Raw genomic sequence first — 5,922 nt, forward strand, 5'->3', positions numbered from 1 at the left:
CCATGTGTCTGAACGTGGCCCCCGGATAGCTTTCTGTTTGGAGGTTTGGGTTCTTAAAGGGGGGAATCCTGGAGAGGTTGAAATCCCCAATAACCAGGCATTTCTTATGGACAGTCAGTTTCCACTCTTTAATTATTCTGGGTGTGTTTATGTGTCTGTTTGGACCATCCTCACTGGAGTCACACGGTGTTGCAGATGGCACCTTACGCTCCACATTAATACGGGCCTGTGTGGCTGTTCTAAGGCTGCCGATTTTGTCTGGGCTTAGGGTCACTTTTTGTGAGCTGCCGTCATTATTTTGCTCGCACTCGCCCTTGTAATAACGAGTTCCTCTTCCCATCTAACACAGGGATTGAAACTCAAGCGGGATCTTGAGTGAATTCAGAACGGCTGTCTGAATCTTCTTCCCTAAAAGGGGACCAATCGTTTGGTGAATCTGTCATGGTGGAAGTGGTTCTGGAAGGTTTTGTTACTGGTTTGGTGGATAAATCCGGTAGGGAGTGTGCCTCTGCCTCAGCCTCGGCGTGCACAGAGGCCTGCACTGCAATGGCACTTTGCGTCTCTGCTTCCGCTCTCGCCTCCTCCACATCAGCAGTGGGTGTAGGGATCTTCCATTTGTCCCCTACCAGTGTGTGAGCATCCTGTATCGATTTATATCTCAGCCTTTTCCCAATCCCACGTTTAGCCCATAACACAGCAGTGTTAAAGCACTCTTCCCAGCCTCGGGAAGGATAGTGCTGCAGCTTGGCCATTTTTTCCACTAATGTGTCCCCATAATGTTTTTTAAGGATGGTCAATGCAGAAGGTTGCTCATGGCTCACATTATTTTTGTGGTGTGCCAGTTTAATTATTTTGAACATGGCCCGAGTTTTTGTCACAAAATCCGGGTCATCTGATTGTTTTTGAACATTTTGCCTCTGCTGTGTGGTCTTTTTTTGTTGTTGTGGACGGGCTGCCCATGTTCGATTTGTTTTTGTGGGATCTTTGTGACAGGTCCCCAACAGACCTGAGGTTAAAAAAATTGTGATGCAGTATGGTAAGTATTTGGTGCCCTCGTGTGGCCTGCAAATTTCACTGCGTCTGCATAGGAGAGAGGTCTCTGTCACTGTGCATGACGTAGGTTCTGGTTATTGCTATATTTAACCACGTCTGCTTTAGAGAATGACCTCTCTTCCTGTGGATGGTGTCCCGTACGGTGGTGAGGACGGTGCATAAGTGGGACAATCCTTTGAATGGCCTGCCTGCATCCACGGGTGACAACCATCCAACCATCTCAGGCTGGCAGAACCATTTTTTTTTTTTTTTTACAAAGGTTTTCTTGTCTTTTGCTTTTTAAACATAATATTTTGGGGTGTTTTTTGTGTTTTGTAGTGAAATTAAATTCAATAAAGGACTGAAATTAAGGATCTTTGTTTTGTTGGGTTTTTTTCAAAAATAATTCTCTCTGAGAATTTGAAAATAAACCAAGCAGTTGCTTGAGTTTCAACGAGGATAACAAAATAAAATAAAGATATTTTTTAAATGAAATGGTTTTTTTGTTTGTTTTTTTTTCCAAAAAAATTCTGAAAGGTGAAAAAATGTTCTTCAGGCAGCCTTGTTCAGATTATTTAAAAAAAATCTTTCTTTGAAAAATAAAATAAAGAATATATTCAGGATCAGGTTAAGGCTTGAATGTGTCTCTAATCGAGCTGGAAGCAGTGTGGAAGATTCAGTCTTTGCAGCAGTTTCTTATATAGTGTAAAGAGGGTGGGGTCCGAAACACCCCAAATGTCAAAAAGGAACCTAAAATAATTTGAAGGTTTGGTCTCCCAGGCCACCAGTGCCCTTTCCTCCCACCTTGGAGGATCTATGTTGGCATAGAAGGGGGGCAAACATTTTGCCCATAGCTGTGCCCTTGACCTGAAGATAGTGTTTGGAGTTAAACTCAAAATCTTTTTTTATGAGGTTAATTTTCAAAAGTTTTAGTTTAGTTTTTAGTTTTCCTCAGGTCTGTTTTTATTGGGAAACCTAGTAAACCACTCTCTGACTGCCTCCATTCCAGCTGGTGTCTCAATATTCGTATATAGGCTATCTATATCGATGGTGAATAGGAAACAGTCAGGAGGGAGAGATAGATTCTCTGTTTTCTCTATGAAATCATTGGTGTACCTGATATAACTGGGGTGTTTGTTAGTGATTGGGTTAAGAAAATTATCATCTCAAAAGGAACACTCCACATATGTGGTTCCTTGTGGACCTTAGGGAGTTTTTTATAATATTCCTCTTGGTCCAATTGTTGTTCTACCTCTTCTATATTCTATATAAGCTTGTCGATCCATTATTACTACAGCGCTGCCTTTATTGGCAGGCTTGATAACAATGGATCTGTTCCGGCTTAGTTGTTGTAAGGCCTGTTCCTTATCCCAACTCAAATTAGAACTCACCCTGTTTACCAGGGTGTGTTTTTGATTGCATATTTATCTGCCCTGATTATGATTAGATCTGTCTAATTGTATTAGGGACTTGAGATAATTTGGGGGTCCAAGTGGACCTCCCTGTGAATGGGAGGATCTCTTTCTTCCTTGAAAATCTACAGAAGGCCGCTAATAGCAGTCTCCTATGATATTGTTGTGTATCTGCAAACAGTTCTTTTTTGTGTTCAGATTTATCTTAGGTGTTTGGATGAAGGTAAGGCCCTATTTAATAAACATATTTGCCCCTTTGTGGGTATAAAGTGTTTGGGCCAAGCACTTAAATTCTGTAGCCCTGTAAACTCAAAATGGGATTACAAAGAGGGTGTGAAGTTTTAAATTTGTCCAATATTGAAGCATGGCCCGAGTACAATCCATCGTCCAGTGAATTTAATCCCCAGTCACCTTAAACTGCGTGTTGGGCAATAATGGTAAGTGAGGCATGTTCTTCTGGACATGACGGTTAAGGCTATCCATGATCAGTTGTTCCTTCCCTATTAACGTCCTGGAAAAAATAATAATGAAGGCATTGGGAAATTTTTCCTTTGCCGCCCTTAAAGCCCGCTGCATTTCCTTAATTGCCGTGGATTTGAGTTTTTGATTACAGTGATTTATCCCAAAAGATAAAATCACCTTTTCTACGGTCACATGCACCTGTGCTTTTTTAATCAAGGTCTCAGCATGTCTAAATGTGGCCCCTGGGTAGCTGTCAATCTGGACATCAGCTAGGTGGGATCGATTGATTCTACCCATGTTGAAGTCCCCCAGAATGCAGTATTTTTTGTGGATGCTGAGACTCCAATCGACCAGTTTTCTGGATGTGCGCAGGTGTTTAATAGGTTTGCGACCTGAGTGGGATTTAGGTAAGAGGCATCTACTCACCTGGATTTCCATAGATGGACATGGAGAATCCAGTAGTGATAGAGTTTGTGCCTCTTCAATTTCCCCCTCAAAGCTGATCAAATAACCCTAACACGAAAGAACTCTCCTGGATCGCATGCACATCAACTGTTTAGGGACGCTCCCTTCTAGCTGTGGGAGTGTCCCTTTATATCGTGGAGTAGGGGGCGTGCGGCTCTGTACTCGTGACCTTTCTTCTGGAACAGGAACATGTGAATGTTTTTTGGGTTCCCTGCTCGGCCTGGATTTCAGTGAGTTCAGGGTGATCGTTCGAACGTGTGGCCGGATTTTTGGGTGTAGACACCTTCACAGTAATCCACTGTCTCGATTGGGTGGACCTTTGTGGAAGTGCTATGGTGAAGGGGAAAGAGAAGGGGGAGGCGTTCTCTCTCTCTAGTCAAAGCAGGTGGTGAGGATGGCTCTGCAGCCAATGGTAGGGGTGGAAAATATTCCTCCGTTAACACAGGAGTGCTTCTTTCAGCCTCCGTGTTATTATTATTATTACTACCCACCCCACCCTCAATTTCACCCAAAGATAATAGGAGTGCCTCGACTTTTTCAAGCATATGTTTTTTGGAGTATCTTTTTTTTTTTTTATACCACTTTGCTGTGACTTTTAGAGCTGTGCCTCAGTGCCTAATCAATGCCTCCTGCAGTGTCTCACTCTCTTTTTCTATAAATAAAATGTATTGATCCTGCAGGATCAGGCATGTAGTGTATGCCCAATTTTTGGCATTTACCTCCAGGAGGTCTTTTGTCTCCGGCGTCACATTAGCTGGCTTGACTACATTGCAGAGAAAGTTTGTGAACCTCAAGAAAGTAGGAGGTTCCTCCTTTGAATGTGTAGAGACCTTTTCCAAGTGATGGAATGATCTCAGTAATTCAAATAACTTTTTACCAGGGCTCTAAACTTCTCATTCTGGGCATCAATAGTCTGTTTATGTTTATTATTGTGGTGATGCCCCCAGTTTTTATTGAATTGTTTATTATTTTTTTGTTGTTGTTTACCCTGCTTTTGTTCGGGTTTTTTGTTTTTCTGACTTTTATTTTTCATGGTGTCCCGCTTTTTGCCACCGGTTGATTGTGGCTGTTGTCGAGGACGTTTCGGAGCACGTTGCCACTGTCTCCAGGATGGGTCATAATCCCTCCATTTTGGGGAATGACTTTGGTGATGCTGGATAAATCCGGGGTAAAATTCACTGCTCCTATAGTCACTTCTTTTTTGGGGAATATTATATCCCATGAAATTGTAATCATATTGAATCCATTCATCAGGGTGGGGATGTCTGTTCTCCCACCTCCAATTATTGGGTCTCCCCCACCCTGGATAGAATGGACCGTGTTAAGACATGTTTTAAATGAAAAAAAAATGTAAAAAGGGAAAGAAGGAAAACCGTGGATACAAAAGAGGAAAAAATATTTTCCAGATAATAATGAAATTATTTAGAAATTAATTTGAGTGTTTTCTTATAAATTTTTTTTGAAGAAAAAAAAATATCTAAAGTATTGAGGAAAATATGGTAACTATATAGAAACTTTTTTTGAGGAAAATTTTAAGATGGCTACCTTTTACTAACCCTAACCCTAACCCACAATGTTCTCCGAAAAAGCTCTAAAAACAGCACCAAATCCACAATGTTGCTCCTGTAGCTCTGACTCGATTAGAGAGGCTGCCTGCAGGTGCGCGCTCACACAAACACACAGCAAGCTCCGCCCCCTGCCCTAGTTTTCAGAGAGGCACACAGAGAGAGGATTTTTCCACTACTTGGAAAATCTGCAATATATTTGTGTGTTAATTTTAATTTTCTCTCAATCCCTATTTTTCCCTTTTCCTCTAAAAATATTCTTATATAAAAAAAAACTTTTTGCATCCAAAGTTATTTAATTAATCATCCTACTTTTTTTCTCTTTTCTCCTTCAAATAATATTTTTGGAATGCTGAAAGGGTTTAAAATGAATTGAATTGAATTGAATTATCAGGTAAGTATCAGTTTATAAAATGGTTTGAATTGTCCTTTACATTGTGCCAAACTATTAAGATTCAACTATAAGTGGATTTCCTCATTAAATATTCTTTGTTTTTGCAGATCCCATGGATGATTCTGAGATTCCAAGTAACCAGTGGTCGGGGACTGCAACACCAGAATCTGCTTGCCCCTGCCAGGACAAGGGTTAGCGTTAGTTAGTGTTACGTTAGGTTAGGGGGTGGGTGTTGGCATTTGGGTCAGGTTAGGTTAGCAGGGTTAAGGTTAGGGTTAGGATTTAGGTTAGGTTAATATTTAGGTTAGGTTGGGGTACATATACTAAAATTGGAACGATACAGAGAAGATTAGCATGGCCCCTGCGCAAGGATGACACGCAAAATCGTGAAGCGTTACCATATTTTTGGACCACCTTTGTTCTGAATTTGATTCATGATTGTGCCAAGAAATTCTTGCATCACTTGTCTGCCAAACTCCTTAGTCCATTAGCGGTGACCCATTCCGAATATCAATGAACTAAGAGATAGTTTTGTTCTGTTGGTGCTCACATGATGTAGTTGTGCAAATTTGGCGACAATTGGAACAAACTT

At 41.1% G+C, this 5,922-nt stretch overlaps 1 non-coding gene across 1 annotated transcript; it reads left to right on the forward strand.

Moving 5' to 3' along the window:
• The first annotated feature begins 5,633 nt into the window (after positions 1–5,633).
• Positions 5,634–5,736, forward strand: LOC124386665. Its single transcript, XR_006925988.1, has one exon. It is a non-coding gene; the product is annotated as a U6 spliceosomal RNA (small nuclear RNA).
• Positions 5,737–5,922: the final 186 nt, after the last annotated feature.

The sequence above is a fragment of the Silurus meridionalis genome, chromosome 5 (assembly GCF_014805685.1).
Source record: "Silurus meridionalis isolate SWU-2019-XX chromosome 5, ASM1480568v1, whole genome shotgun sequence".
NCBI classification, from domain to species: Eukaryota; Metazoa; Chordata; class Actinopteri; order Siluriformes; family Siluridae; genus Silurus; species Silurus meridionalis.